We start from the raw sequence: 17,115 nt of genomic DNA, 5'->3' as shown, positions 1-17,115 counted from the left end.
AGTAATGATCTCAGCCAATCCATAGAAAAGCATTGGATTGGCTGAGATTGTCATTTCGGACGTTTGCCAAGGGGGGCGTGGCCAAATATAGCCCTGGCCAATCAGCATCTCCCCATTGAGATGCAGTGAATAAATGCATCTCTATGAGGAAACTTCAGTGTTTCCATGCAGAGGGTTGAGATAATGAATGTCAGTGAGCATGCAGCACTGCCCCAGGAAGCACCTCTAGTAGCCATCTGAGGAGTATCCTCTGCAGTTGTCCCTATGCTGTAATGTAAACACTGCTTTTTCTCTGAAAAGACAGTGTTTACTGCAAAAAGCATGCAGGGACTGACTATACTCACCAGAACAACAGTTCTTTTTGGGTGAGGGGTATCAAAGTTTAACCCCAGATTACAAAAGTGCTGTATTTTTCCATTAGCTCCCCTGAACATGCATACCTCCTTACACACAGGCCTCAGACCTATCCTTCAGACCAGACGTGCAGCTGGCATGCACATGCATGTGGGCACAAATTAAGAGATTTTTGAGCAAGAAGCCTCTGATTGCTTATTTCCCTGTGAAGAGACTTTTATGGGAAAAAGGGGATGGCTTGCTAAGACTGCAGTGCATAACATTTGCTGCCTTTGCAAGCTCTTTTGAGACCCCCAATGAATACTTGCATGACTTTTTCATACTAAACAGTTGTTTTTTTGCCCGTTTGGACAGTGGAGTATCGGTTAGATGTTCTAAACACCTCCTGTATGTTCCCTGTCCAACTTTCTGCATGACTATTGATAATTTGGGAATGGTCCACCCTGGTCTAGAAGTACTACGGATAGGCATTCGAGCCAGTGCTACTTCAGGTTATGCATATTAAACTATTTTTATTATCATGTTATACATGTATAAATGACAAGCATAGGAACATCAGACAAATAGGCTATAAGCTCTGTTCAGTTTAGAACATAGTCTCCAAAAATAGTTTAGTTAAACCCTGATGTGTATATATATATATTGTGTAGCTAGATTCTGGTGTAACTATTGTCTAGCTAAGATTTGGTTTATAATATGTATGTCTTGCTAAAGTTTGATGTATATGCTGTTTAGCAGACTTTTAAAGTGTAGATAGTGTTTAATTACGCACAACACCATAACAACTGACACCATAACAACTGACACCACAACCACTGACATTATATCCACGACACCATAACTACTGACACCATAACTACTGACATTATAATTACTGACACCATAACTATGGACTATTGATACGGGGTTGTAGAAATATTAGGCAATTGGGTGGTTTAGACGTTGATTAACTGTATAGATAATTGTATAGCTTTTGGTGGGTTTTGACTTTGTTCTGTACGTGTGAGACATCATTAATGTTGTGAAACGTGTGAGGATCCTGTGTGTGTGTTTACGTGTGTGTTCTGGCGTGGTAACTGTGCCACGTGATGTTATTGATAAGGAGATTTGTGTGTCAATTGTAACTGTGTTTGTATATTTGTACTGCTTTGAATCAGACTCTCCGTTGAAATCATGGGTGCGTCCGATTCACAAATGGTTGGTCTTTTGTCTTGCATGTAAAAAAAAAAAAGAAAAATTTGCTAAGGGATATGCTGTTTGGGATTATGGTGTAACGCTCTCCCCCAAAAGATTAGAATACTCTGTGTAGCAGAGAATGGCCTGTTTTGGTAACCAGTGGCCCTCCTGTGGTAGCCTTGATCCAGATTTAATACAGCAGGTTCACAAGGTTATAACTAGTATGCTGAGGCTTTATGATTAGTTTATGTATATTGATTGTTGGAAGCAAATTGTTGGAAAACAGCCTAATTGGATCAAGTTATGCCACAAGGAACAATGCAGCCTCATGGTTGTCAGAACTCGTTTGTCCACTAAGGCCTCAACTCCAGCTAGTTTGGACCCCCCCTTGAATATGATCTCCCTTTACCAACCCCCTACTCTTCCTCCCAAGCTGGTGTATCTGGTGTTTCCACTCCCCTTGCCCCATTGTCTCAACCTACCCACTCACCCACCTTAGATACCAGCTCATCTGTCCTGGACACACCTATTCCTGTGTCTCCCCCCACTGGTTCTTTGTATCCTGAACTGACTCCCTTTTTGGTAGGAATGTATTTTAGCGTATTTTATTATTGTTTAATTTTATTATTAACAGTCAAAATTGTGAGGAGAATTTTTAGTAGCAGTAACTGAGTCCATTAGACCAGATAATAGTCAGCAATGACATTGTACCATAACCACTGAAATAGCATTATAACTACGGAGTCCTGTGTGCCTTCAGTAACAGTAACTGAGTCTAAAATACAACTGGAAGAAATGTTCAATGGTATAAAACGCTTTTCCGAGATATTTCCTCCTTACTAAATTACAAACTGAGAATCAATTGGCCCTAAAAGTTCTTGAGGAGACTGCCCGTACCCAAAACCAAGCAAATCCAGCGGCTTGGGCTACTGCCCATTTCCCCAATATGGATCCTAATTGGAACACAAATGGTGCTGATATGGTTAATTTTAAAGCTTACCAACGCATGAAAGCAGGTGGCAAAAAGGCTATAAATATGTCAAGAACAGCTGAAGTATTACAAAAAAATGATGAATTTCCCAGTGTCTGTTGAGAGACTGCTTGAATCATACAGACGTTATACCCTTTTTTATCCCGAAGACCCTGAATTCTCGTATGATTAATTCAGCATTCGTCAGCCAGGCCCAGAGTGACATTAAAAGGAAATTACAAACGTTAGAGGGATTTGCAGGGATGTCCATAACACAGCTAATGGAAGTCGCAAACAGGGTTTATATGAATAGGGAAGCGTGAGGAGGAACGCATAATGAAAAGGAAAGTGTATAGGAGTGGGTAGACATGGAGGAAAGATAGAAGGGGAAGGTGAGATAAGGAATGACAGACCACAGGTGGAAATCAATGTGCATATTGCAGAGAGGAAGGACATTGGAAAAGTGACTACCAACAGAGGGAATATAAAGCAAGTTTTAGACAAGAGGAAGTCTTAGAGGGAGCGACAGTAGTAACAGAGGAGATGTCCAGGAAGGTACATACTATCCCCCTACTCAGAGACCAAGGGATAGGGACAATAGGGACTTTGTGGGTCTGGATGATACAGTCTTGGAGGACTATTGATACAGACCGGGCTCCATCCCCCTTGGCCGAGCGGAGCCTATGGTCGAAGTAACAATAGGGGGAAAATAAAAATCCCTTCATGATTGATATGGGTGCTGAACACTCTGTTGTGACAAAATTAGTAGCCCCTCCCTCTGGAAAGACTGTTACTGTAATAGGAGCTACTGGGAAAGAAGCTATTAGACTGGTTCTCAGGAATCGTACTTGCACACTAGGGGGCCATCTTGTTCAGCATCAGTTCCTATATATATCTCTGAGTGTCCAATTCAACTCCTAGGACAAGATCTATTGTCAAAGCTTCAAGCTCAGATAACATTTCTACGCAATGGATCAACGTCCCTGCAGTTTAATAAATCACTAGGCATGTTAGCTGTTCTAGTGCCTAAAGAAGAAGAAAAGCATCTGTATTCTGCAATGATAACCTTAAACCCAAAGAGTGATGGACATAATTTGATATTCCAGGAGTATGGGCAGAAAATAATCCTCCAGGACTCGCCCGTAATATTCCACCTATACATGTTGAATTAAAGCTTGGTGCTTATCCTGTTAGCCTTCGTCAGTACCATATACCACAGAAGGTCAAGAAAAACAGACAGAGATACTTGTACAAGTTTGTGAACTATAAAGGTGGCGGAAGTGACTCACTGGATTCATCTCTCTAGGGTTAAACCAGCGGCAGATTCTTGGCAAGCTTCCCCAGATCCTGAGAATCCTTGTAATATCTGGTTGAAGCGAACTACCCAGTCCCTGAAGTTTGATTAAAGTGATATAAGGAAGTACGAGATGATTTTCAAAAAACGTGGTTGAGAAAGATAACAGAGATCAGCAAATAGTTGTTTTGATGGCCATAATAAAGCCTGACCACCTACCAACGTTTCATAGCCAGAGTGTCTCAAAGGGACCTCTGTGAAGGGAAGAGAGGATAAGACGAACAACATTCCCTGCAGCCCTCACAAGCGGGAAGCTGAGGTGCCGTCGCACAGTTGAAAATGTGGATGAAGACTTCCATCATAATGTATCTTTGTGTGTTTTAGTGTTTTTATTATATATATATACAGAATGCAAAGGTGATGACATACAAGGCTGTGATAGTTGTATTAAGACTACAAAAACAGGTAACCAGATATCCAAAACTCTTATTTGGCACTCGCATTATGAATGTAAAGGACCTGTGTCTAAATGTAGATACTTAGACACTGATTATAGTGTGTGTCAGCCAGTTTAAGGTGAACCCAAGTGTTTTGATCCCCAATTCCAACCCTGTACAATCTGGCTGGTTCTTCGAAATGCCCACTCTCAGGGGGCAGTGATAAATACAACTTTGTTAAGTACCACTTCTTCCCTAGGCATCCTACTATTTGATGCATGCAAAGCGATTTCTGGTAGTGGATAAGTTTGGGAAACTTTTCGGTTTCCAAATATATGGTACAGGGACAGACCCAGGAGCCATCATATATATAGACCTTGAAACCGAGACCCTGAATGCCCAAACTCATCAGGTATTCCATTCCTTTTATGAGGAGATGAGTTTTGAAGATAAAGTTTCCCACACTGTTAAAAACCTGTTCATCGATCTGGCTGAGAGTATTGCAAGTAGTCTTAATATAACTAGCTGCTTTGTATGTGGAGGTACAAATATGGGAGACCAATGGCCATGGGAAGCGAGAGAAATATGGTGCCCTGGTTCTGAGACAAATGAGCAACGAGGCCTTCCCACTCCAGTAATTAAGCAACCATACGGGAAAAATCAGAATGGCAATTAAAAACCTCCATAATAGGTCATGTATGCTTAGCTAGGGGAGGCCCAATGTATAACACACCTGTAGGCAAGTTGACTTGTCTAGGGCAGAAAGCATATAATGCTAGTAGCCATAATACTACCTGGTGGTCGGCTTCAAATGTCTCAGAGCCTACCAATCCTTTTGTTAATTACACCAATTTAAGAGAGATATGGTTTGATCTATCGGCTACATCTAACTGGAGAGCCCTGAAAATGTATACTGGATTTGTGGTAAGAAGGCATATTCAGAATTACCACAAGATTGGGCGGGGGCATGTGTGCTAGGTATGCTCAAACCATCCTTCTTCTTGTTACCAATCCAAACAGGAGAGACCATGGAAGTTAAGGTCTATGATGTAAATCATAGGGAGAAGCGAGAACCATTAAATATAGGTAATTGGGAAGATGATGAATAGCCACTCCAGCGAATTATTAATTACTATGGACCTGCTACCTGGGCTGAAGATGGTACTTATGGTTACCGAACCCCCATATACATGCTCAACCGCATCATAAGATTACAGGCGGTGGTTGAGATTATAACCAATGAGACAGCTGAACTACAGCCATTTACCAAAATAGGCTGGCTCTTGACTATTTATTAGCGGTAGAAGGAGGTGTGTGCGGAAAATGTAATCTTAGTAATTGCTGTCTGCATATAGATGATTAAGGGCAAGCTGTGGTTGACCGTACCAGCCACATGGTTAAATTAAAGCACGTACCTACTCAGATCTGGAACAGGTATAATCCAGGTAGTTGGTTTGGAAGCTGGTATGAACAGTTTGGAGGGATAAAGGCACTGGTAGGAGGCGTAGTATTTATTATTATCTTATGCCTCTTACTACCCTGCTTGATTCCATTAATAATTCGGTCCATACGTAGTGTTATTGAGAGCACTATAGGAAGACAGCAGCTCATAAAAAATGGCCATCTGGAGATATGAACCTCTAGCCCAAAGATAAAAAATTTGTAACCAGGTCGATGAGTTCTGAGAATTCATAATATTCAGCTAGAATGCTCACATGGTCTCTCCTGTTTTGTAATTACCTGAGTGGTATTGGCAAAGTATGGTAAGTGATGCATCTGGAGTACTCCGTATCAGAAGCATCAAAGGGGGGAATGTGATGGTATTTCAGCTAGGCCCAACATTTAATAGACCTAAAATCTCCATGTGGCATATACAAGTACAGGTATCTGTTAGTTAGTTACATGTAGCTAAGATACTGTCATCAATGTACTGAGCATGTGCAAGAACTGAAACCACATTCCATGCTCCTCAAGGGCCATGGTGTCAAGATTACTGTTTGATCCAGCATGTAGAACTGTATAGCACGGATGACAAATAAGTAACGTATTACCGGTCCTTAGAATGGCCGGATTTAACGTACATAGAATAATCAAAATACTAGCCGAGGTCAGGGAACACAGAAAGGGATGCAGGGACGCAGGATACCAGAATATAGAGAAGTCAATAAACAAAGCCAAAGTCAAAAACCAGGTAGAAAACTAATAACAGGAACGCGCTCTCGGACAACCACAAGGGAAACCACGACAGGGCACTGAGCAGGATGAGAACTGGGCCTAAATACCCCTCCTTTAGTTCTGATAGGCTGTAACCGGCCTTTGACCCCAAAGTCAGTTACCAGGCTTCATTTGCATAATTGCTGCTCAGCATTAACCCTTCTGTGGATTAGGTTGCTGCTCTGCACAACTTTTCCTGTGTGGACAGTAAATGTCACTAACCACATTTCTATAAGCGGATGAATACGTGACACCAGGTTTCATTTGCACAATTGCTGCTCAGCATTAACCCTTCTGTGGATTAGGTTGCTGCTCGGCACAACTTTTCCTGTGTGGACAGTAAATGTAATTAACCACATTTTTATAAGCGGATGAATATGTGACATTACCCCCCACCTGAAGAACGCCCACCGGGCGGGCAGGACCAGGCTTGAGAGGAAATTTGGCGTGAAAAGCATGGATCTTACGGCCCGCATGCAGGTCAGGAGCCGAAACCCAAGAACGATCAGCAGGACCGTAACCTTTCCAAACAACCAAGTACTGTAAAGTGCCCCGAGAAAACCTAGAATCCACGACAGAAGATACCTCATACTCCTCCTGACCACCCACCACCACCGGAGGGAGGAACACAAGGAAAAGTATATCTATTGCAGACAAGAGGTTTGAGTAAGGACACATGAAAAGTGTTGGGAATCCCTAAAGATGCAAGAAGAGCCAGAGAGTAAGACACTGGATTGATCCTACGAAGCACTCTATAGGGACCAAGGAATCTGGGGGCAAACTTCATGCTAGGGACCTTAAGCTTGATGTTGCGAGATGACAACCAAACCCGGTCCCCCACTTGGTACACCGGGTTGGCACTCCTACGCTTATCAGCAAAATGTTTGAAGCGTTCAGCAGCAGCCCCTAGAGCAGTTTGAACCTTAACCCAGGTATCCCAAATGGAGGCCAGACGCTCATCAAGAGCAGGAATGGCAGTATCAGAAAATACCGCAGGGAGAACCGTAGGATGCCTACCATTATTGACAAAAAAATGGACTGTGCCCAGAGGAGTCATGAACAGCATTGTTTCTAGCGAACTCGGCCCACGGGAGTAGTTCGGACCAATTGTCCTGTGTGCTATTAATAAAACAACGCAAATAAACTTCTAATGACTGGTTAGCCCTCTCAGCTGTACCATTGGTCTGTGGATGGTAGGAGGAGGAGAAGGAGAGATCAATCCCCAATTGTTTACTGAACGCTCTCCAGAAACTGGACACAAACTGAGAGCCCCTATCAGACACAATATTGTGAGGGATACCATGCAAACGGATAATTTCACATATGAAAATTAGGACCAATTCTTGCGAAGATGGCAATTTCTTGAGAGGAATGAAGTGAGTCATCTTAGAAAATCAGTCTACAACCATGAGAATAGTAGTGAACCCAGCAGAGCTAGGAAGCTCAACAATAAAGTCCATGGATAAGTGGGACCATGGAATCTCAGGAACAGGAAGAGGCTGCAACAGGCCACAAGGAAGTGCATGAGTCACCTTAGAAACTGCACATACAGAACATGCCTGCACATACTCCTTTACATCTTTCCTGAGTGAATCCCACCAAAATGATCTAGTGATCGCGGTAGTGGACTTATTGATGCCCGGGTGTCCAGCAGTTATATTGTCATGGAACACTTTCATGGTATTAACACTGATGTAGAATTATTAAAAATCTTTATTGAACTTGTACTGAATTATTGTACTAACTCCATTTTAACCTCACACTGTAACAAACCCTCCATTTTGTCCTCATTACCTGACAGATTCTCCATCTTAAACTACATTACATGACAGAATTTCCCAGCAACATTCAATACAATGAACAGAGACTGTATTTTCTATAAAGACATAGCTGACTCCGGAATTATTGAATCTCCTGTAACATGCAACAAAGTATAACCAAGGCCAGAGCCAAGGCCATGAGAACACTGTACTAATGAAATGTTCTATTCATAAAAGAACTTTGCACCTGACCACAAGATTGACATCACTGACTGTGTAAAATGACGCTCAAGCCCCCCTTTCCACCGAGTAAAACTCATGCTGGGAAAAATGGCGCCTGAGCCTTCTGTCCACACCCTTGTCCAGAACAATACCACCTCCCGGTGGGAGGACACCCAGCTAGTCACTCAAACCCCTGAGCCAATTAACAATATTGATGGGTGGACACTGATATAGTCACATAACATTTAATCCAATTAATGATGTTTATTTGTTATTATCTGATAACCAATGATGATGTCATTTTGCATTTAAAAAGGCCTGCATAACTTTTTTCCAAGGAGATGGCATTAAAATTTCTGAAGTGCTTTTAACCTGAACTCCATGTGTCAGTGTGAGCTTACTTCTGCGTATACGCAATTTAATCATCTCAGATTTGGACAGGAACAGATAGACATTTAAACATATTTGTTTATTTCTAAATTAATCCACATCAATTTGGCGCTTTCCAACGTGGGGCATCGGGCTATGGCCTCTGGCCGGTGAGCCGTCCTAAGGAAGACGCTGGTGGACGGGGGAATCCTGGGGGTAGGAAAGGAGATTGATCACCTCCAGGTACACGGTAGAGACTTCTGCAGAGCCACCGGTATGTTCCGGCCCCTTTGATTGACCCGTCCACGTGTCTGTGACTGCTTCCCGGGAGGACATCAAAGACAGGTAATATCTTGCCCGGTGTCTCGTTACTCACTTGTTTACCTGCATTTTAGTCTATCTGTTGCCTGGGTGTGTTTGAATTGTTTGCCTGTTTCCCCATTTTGAGATAAAGGGGGGGTGGACCTGCAGGGGATTTGCCTGGGGTTCTGTCTTGCTTGTTTTCCCCTTTTTGGGATAAAGGGGGGTGGACCTGAGGGGACTTGCCTGGGTCTTCGGTTTGTCTGTTTATCTGTTTGTATTTTACCCCTTTTGGGATAAAGGGGGGTGGACCTGTGGATGCGTTCCTGGGGGTCTTCTGTTACCTGTTTTACTCCTTTTAGGAACCACGGTGCTGTGGTTGTAGGGAAAAAGGGGGGTTGACCTGTGGATGCGTTCCTGGGGGTCTTCTTTGCCTGTTTACCTCTTTTAGGAGCCTCGTGGCTGTGGCTGTAAGGAAAAAGGGGATTGTTGGAACTGTGGATTTTGTGTAGACTCATAATTTCCTGTGATCCTTCTGGTGACACTTTGAGAGCCCGGCTAGCCTCATTGTGCACGTGGTAACCCACAGTTTCGAGTACTGGGGCTAGTGGAATTCCAAGTTTGGTAACCACTGTCCCGAGTGCTGAGGCTGGGGGGGATTCCAGTTTTGGTAAACCTCAGCTTCGGCTGGGGGGATTCCAGTTTTGGTAAACCTCAGCTTCGGCTGGGGGGATTCCAGTTTTCTTTTGGTAACCACAACCCTGAGCGCTGGGGCTGGTGGAATTCCAGTTTTCTGTTTATTTGTGGTAGGGGACTTAGTCTTGTGGCAGGGGACTCTGTTTCCTGGGGGGATTCAAGTAGGCATTGCTTGTTTTCCGCATCACGTGGTAGTGAGACTTATAAGTGGGTTTTATAGGGGCACTACGGGAGTGAGGATAGAGGTGGCCACATTCTTGTGGACTGCTGAGCAGAGGGAGGCTGACGGAATTCGGACCGGTGTCAGTTGTTTTCCGTGGCCGCTGGTAGTGAGACTTATGAAAGTCATTCTCCGAGCGGAGACACTACGGGGTTGAGGGAGGTGACTTTGGAGTAAGCACACGAGTAAAGGAAAGGAATACTGTTGGTTTCATTTGAACTGTGATGCATGCACTGTATTTCAACTGTACTGTTGTCTTGTTTGTTTAATGTGGAGTCATTTAAACTCCTGTGTCTGTCCCTAAGGATTTTTCCTTACTCTTTACCTTTTCTATACTTCCTATATTATTATTCTATCCTCTCCTATTTCTATTGTGAGAGAAGTGATTGGTCACACACTTCTCACCTCCAATTAGTGACTAGTCTACGTTTTGGGAAGACGCACTGGGGGGGGACCCACCCCTCTCGAGTGTCAGTCCACCATTGTAGACACTGTTTAAAACCTTTTCCCCCTATATCTGGGACGCCTGTATAGGAGGGGAATGGAACAGGGTTAGAAAAGCCCAATAAGGGCTGGCTAGCGCGTGTGATCTAGTTGAAGATAGAGATTGCTAAAGTGTGTAAAATTGCTGTGCCTTCATGTGGTAGATTACTGACAGAGAAGAAAGCAAGCTTACTGGTACAGAGTAGCAATGCTATTCAGCAGGAAGGTAGGGTTGAGGAAGAACTAGATCACAAAGGGTTAAGAATGTATGTATATTATAATAATTGTTTTTGTATTTTGTGTTAGCCATTACCCTGGTAGAGGGTGGGGGTTTTGTATTGAGTTTCACTGAAGAGTATTATTAAATGTTGTGTTGTTTTTTTTTGTTTTTTTTTTTGTGTCTATTTGCTTTTGCAATAACTGTAACGTAACTGTCCTTCCAGTGCTGACATGGTTAAATTCTTGTGCCTGTAGTCTCCCCCTCCCTCTCTCCCCCCCCCCCCCCCTCCTCCCTCCCTCTCTTGCTTCTGGTCTCTGTGTGCGGAGGTTCGGGGGGGGGAGGAGGGAGGGGGGTGGCATGCTTGCGATTCAGGTCTGTCTCTTCAGTGTTACGTGGAGTTGTTCAGAAGCTACTGTTAAGACTCTAGAAAATATTCTAATTGTGTATTTTGCTACTTACATAGGAGTGAGGTTTCTAGGGTTTGTGTGTTGTTGCTGCTGCCATTTGTGCGACGCCAGCAGGTTCCGTGGCGTTGTATATGTATTTGGACGTGTTGAGTGATTAATAGCTGGTGAATGATGGGGGAGGTTGGTTGCATCCCGTGAGTTTATTTTTTGCACCATGTTATTTCAAAGCTTCACGGGCTGTTAAATGTATAATGCTTTCATTTGCCAGCTGAAATGCCCTAAAAGAAAATGGCCCCTAGAACTAAAGAAGGTTGTCCTTAGTACCCACGCCTCCTCCTGCCCTCACTCTGCCCTTACCATATCAGTGAGGTCATATCCGCCCGTGTATTGTGTCATGCTCATCCTATCTTAAAGACATGCTGTCTTCCTTAATTCCCATATATTATGAACAAAAAAGTTACAATTACTAAAATTATCCTACTATTAGTTTCCCTATATCAGGAAAGTGTCTGTGACAAGTAATGGTTAATTTGTAGATAGAATATATATGTCTATCGTTTCACGTATAAGTAACAAGTGTGTTTTAGCTTTGTGTACAAAGATTGATAACATGCTGAAAGAAGGGTTATCTTAAAGAACATTTACTAAAAGAAAGTTCTAATAAACCAAGATTTCTTGAACAAATGAATAAGCCAAGTTTAAAGACTGACTAACATAATTTTTGTTGTAAGCCCAGATATTTTATTATTGCATATGCATAGGAATTGAGACTTTGGGCATTATAGTATATTAATTCTAGATCTGTTACTAGCAGCAAGTGCCTATCCCACGCATGCTTAAAACACTTCTACTGAGTTAACCTCTACCACTCCAGTTGGAAGGCTATTCCATGCATCCACTACCCTCTCAGTAATGTAATACTTCCTGATATTATTTTTAAACCTTGGTCCCTCTATTTTTGAGACTATGTCCTCTTATTATGGTAGTTTTCCTTCTTTTAAATATAGTCTCCACTTTTACTGTGTTGTTTCCCCTTTATGTATTTAAAATGCTTTTATCATATTTCCCCTGTCTCGTCCTTTCACCTAGCTATACCTGTTAAGATCCTTTAACCTTTCCTGGTGAATTTTATCCTGCAATCCATGAACCAGTTTAATAGCCCTTCTTTGAACTCTCTCTAAGGTATCCATATCCTTCTGAAGATATGGTCTCCAGTACTGTATCCAGTACTCTAAGTGAGGTCCCACCAGTGTTCTGTACAATGGCATGAGCATTTCCCTCTTCCTACTGCTAATACCTCTCCCTATGCAACCAAGCATTCTACTAGCATTTTCCGTTGCTCTATTACATTGTACATTGTCATCAACAGCCAGAAACTGGAGAACAAGAAATGTGAATTAATGTATAGCCATTTATAAGCTTAACAAAATCTCCATTATCTTTTCCATTTATTTTGCAGAAGGCAATGTTATTTGTCTATTTTGTATGTTTTAAAAATACATTATCAGTGAAGAGTAGAATAAATTTTATCCCATTTACGAGACATAAAATTGTGATAATGTATATTTGTGATATAAGTAGAAATTACATTTTGAGATGTTAGATATAAATTATTAAATTAAGAACGAGAGTCAGGGATAGCGTCTGTCTCCGCGGGCACAAGACCCCGTGTGGAGAAGTGGTGGGCAAGCCATCATGGGCCACCCATGGGAGTGAAACGTTCGAGGCTTGTGGAGACAAGATGAGCATGTTAGCCTTTTATTATTTTTCTCTAGGGAAAGCATAGGGCCAGTTAATAGTTGTTGTACATGGGCTATTTGCAGCCTCCATTGCATTTCTACCTAGTCTTGATTCCTGATGTATCCTCCATTGCTACATCACCTGTTTGCTCCCTTACCTGCCCACCCCCGCTTATTCCTCTAACCAATCCATCCATTCCTCCCACCGATCCCTCCCCTTCATCTACAGTCCCCCACTTTCCCCTACTGCCCCTCCCTCTACTCCACCTTCTCCTCCTCCTACTTCTTCTTCCTGCTCTTACTCCTCCCTCCTCTTCCTACTCCTCCCTCTACTCCACTTTCTCCTCCTACTCCTCCCTCTACTCCACTTTCTCCTCCTACTCCTCCCTCTACTCCACTTTCTCCTCCTACTCCTCCCTCTACTCCACCTTCTCCTCCTCCTACTCCTTCTTCCTGCTCTTACTCCTCCCTCCTCTTCCTACTCCTCCCTCTACTCCACTTTCTCCTCCTACTCCTTCCTCTACTCCACCTTCTCCTCTTTCCTCCTCCTTCTCCTCTACCCCCCCCCTTACCCCTTCCTCCTGCTCTTACTCCTCCCTCCTCTTCCTACTCCTCCCTCTATTTCTCCTTCTCCTCCTCCTACTCCTCCCTCTACTCCACTTTCTCCTTCTACTCCACCTTCTCCTCCTACTTCTCCTCTATTCCTCCTTCTCCTCCTCCTACTCCTCCCTCTACTCCGCCTTCTCCTCCTCCTACTCCACCTTCTTCCCTCTCACTCTATCCACTACTCATTCTTCCATCTCCCCACCACCATATCTATATCCTTTATATGCTTCCTCCCTTCTTATTCCTTACCAATTTCCTCCACTCATAGACAACTCTGCCTCTACCTGACAACATTATATTTTGAAGAAAAGTTGCTCTGGCCACTCTTCCGCCACTTCCCAGGGGGGAATACCACACTGAAAGAACTGTTTTGGGCACTCTCAAGGAAATAGTGCGACCCTGACCCAGATTCCCATGGAAGTAAGGGAGGTGGCTGTCCCTCATGTTTTTTTTTTTTTTTTCTTCACTAAGTCCCCAGAAATCTCATGAAAGGAACCTGACTCATTAGAACAAAACATGAACATTCAATTTACAAATCTCTACAGAGGGGGGTCAGCAAGAGAACTGTGAATAGAAAGACAAATACCCCCCAATCTCACACAGAAATAGGTGAGGAAACCTCTTCTACTGCTCCTCATGGTTGCTTTGAACAGATGAAAGAAGAAACAAGACACCTTTCAACAGAGCATGCAGTAGCTTTACCAGATCCTGACTCCACTCTGTTTGCGGATAAAGAGGAAAGGTACCATACTGGATTTGCTGTTGCTACAGAAGATCAGGTATGTCAAGCATCTTCACTTTCCTCATTCACATCTGCTCAAGACGCTGAATTGACAGCCTTCTCAGTGGCATACAAAATGCCTGAAGGAAGACATGCCAATACCTACACTGACTCAATATATGCCCTGGGTGCAGCACATTATTTTGGATCAATCTGGAAGATAAGAAGCACCACTCAGCTGACCAAAAAGCTGCCAACCAAGCCACAAGTGCACCAAGGGAAGTGGACAGAAGGGTGTCCGCTAAAGAAACTTCTATACTCACCATGTAGATCCTACCCACAGATTTTAAACTTCTGAAAGAATGACAAACAGCTGCTGACCCTGAAGAAATACAAAGCTGGAAAAACAGAAAGGGGCAACCCTTGAAGACGGGCTGTACTCCAACACTCTCAAGCTCTGTTTACCCAAAAATATGTACTGGGCAGTGAGCCCATGGAACTTTATACCTATCCAAGACCCTCATGAACTCTTTGATCTCTAAATACTCCTAAGCACCTAGCTAACTCTCAATATCCCTTTCAAGAATCCAGGTGACAAAGAGCTACTGGGTCAAATATGCACTAGTTATAATAGACATTTTGTCAGAATGGCCAGAAGCCTAGCCGGTCATCAATGTGACAACCAAGACCATATACCCAGTAGTGCATTGTGAAAGTTGCAGAGATCACTCAGTGGATTCATTGTTCCAGATTCAAGACTCTCTCTCTCTGCAACATGAGAAGTGACATTTGTTGATTTTGACTCTAAAGAAAAAATGACTTGTTAAATAAAAAGATACCAGCAAGTAGGTGTTTGATGGCCATAATAATGCCTGACCACCTGCCATCGATGGAAAGCCGAGGACCCCAAAAGGAGACCTCGTGAAGCTAAAGAGATCCAAACGCCAAGCTCCCTCAGGATTATTTGCCCATCCTGAGTTTGTGGTGATATTAATATTGACTAAATGATCTGAGTCCACCTACGCTGATGTAGCGTGGGACAGGTTTAATACTACAATGCATAAGCAAATGCGCCCTAGCCAAGGTTATTATGTCCATACACATAATACATGACAAGGTATTCTTGACACACCACATTCATGCTTCAGAACATAAAGAGGAGCACCCCTCTAAAGGGAAAGTTTGACACATATATATATATATATATATATTGATGCCATAGGTGTGCCAAGGGGGGTACCTAATAATAATAATAATATTTTGATTTGCATTTATTATATCTATTGCAACCAACAACGTTTACCTGTCACCATGACTTATTGTGCCTATATTCCAGATAACACAGGTCCATATGGTAATGTAAGCTTGTCTATTCATGATGTCCCTCTGAAGAACTAAGAAGACTTTAAGAATCGTTACTTCATAGGGTTTTGTGCCTTTGGGCTAACCTGTCTTCTGGAACTAACCAATAAAGTTTATCTTTTAGAATATTAACATTTCATAGGGGGGACTGATGTAGAATTATTAAAAATCTTTATTGAACTTGTACTGAATTATTGTACTAACTCCATTTTAACCTCACACTGTAACAAACCCTCCATTTTGTCCTCATTACCTGACAGATTCTCCATCTTAAACTACATTACATGACAGAATTTCCCAGCAACATTCAATACAATGAACAGAGACTGTATTTTCTATAAAGACATAGCTGACTCCGGAATTATTGAATCTCCTGTAACATGCAACAAAGTATAACCAAGGCCAGAGCCAAGGCCATGAGAACACTGTACTAATGAAATGTTCTATTCATAAAAGAACTTTGCACCTGACCACAAGATTGACATCACTGACTGTGTAAAATGACGCTCAAGCCCCCCTTTCCACCGAGTAAAACTCATGCTGGGAAAAATGGCGCCTGAGCCTTCTGTCCACACCCTTGTCCAGAACAATACCACCTCCCGGTGGGAGGACACCCAGCTAGTCACTCAAACCCCTGAGCCAATTAACAATATTGATGGGTGGACACTGATATAGTCACATAACATTTAATCCAATTAATGATGTTTATTTGTTATTATCTGATAACCAATGATGATGTCATTTTGCATTTAAAAAGGCCTGCATAACTTTTTTCCAAGGAGATGGCATTAAAATTTCTGAAGTGCTTTTAACCTGAACTCCATGTGTCAGTGTGAGCTTACTTCTGCGTATACGCAATTTAATCATCTCAGATTTGGACAGGAACAGATAGACATTTAAACATATTTGTTTATTTCTAAATTAATCCACATCAACCCTTTCACATAGGGGAACGAACAGTTTATCACACGGTTTACCACTGGGCACCTGAGGCTGGGCCTCCAGTATGGTGCCAAGCAGTGGAGAAGACAATGAGAGGACAGTAGTAGCAATAATACACTCTGGTGGAATAATAGGAGATGTCACCTGTTCCAGAGCTGACTCATTATCAAATTGCCTGGACAAGGCATCAGCCTTGGTATTTTTAGAACCAGGTCTATAAGTAATGAGAAAGTTAAAACGTGAAAGGAACAGTGACCATCTAGCCTGTCTGGAAGACAAACATTTGGCATCCCCTATATATGCCAGATTTTTGTGGTCGGTTATGATCAACAGGGGTCCTTGGAACCCTCCAAAAGATGTCGCCACTCCTTGAGGGCAAGAATAATGGCCAACAGTTCTCTATTGCCAATATCGTAGTTGTGCTCAGCAGGAGACATCTTTCTGGAGAAGTAGCCACAAGGATGCAATGGTGTTCCCTGGCTTTCTCTCTGAGAGAGAACAGCCCCTACCCCTGTCTCGGATGCATCAACCTCCAATATAAAAGGTTTACTGGTATCGGGATGTTTTAGTATGTCCCCAGAGGCAAATCTTTGTTTAAGAGTCTCAAAAGCATTCACAGCCTC

At 42.7% G+C, this 17,115-nt stretch overlaps 1 pseudogene; it reads left to right on the top strand.

Annotated features, from left to right (window-relative positions):
- Positions 1–4,505: 4,505 nt before the first annotated feature.
- Positions 4,506–5,867, top strand: LOC134586314 (endogenous retrovirus group 3 member 1 Env polyprotein-like; annotated as a pseudogene).
- Positions 5,868–17,115: the final 11,248 nt, after the last annotated feature.

The sequence above is a fragment of the Pelobates fuscus genome, chromosome 2 (genome assembly GCF_036172605.1).
Source record: "Pelobates fuscus isolate aPelFus1 chromosome 2, aPelFus1.pri, whole genome shotgun sequence".
Lineage (NCBI taxonomy): Eukaryota > Metazoa > Chordata > Amphibia > Anura > Pelobatidae > Pelobates > Pelobates fuscus.
The sequence above is the reverse complement of the archived record's forward strand: the minus strand, read 5'-3'. Positions and strand labels throughout refer to the sequence as shown.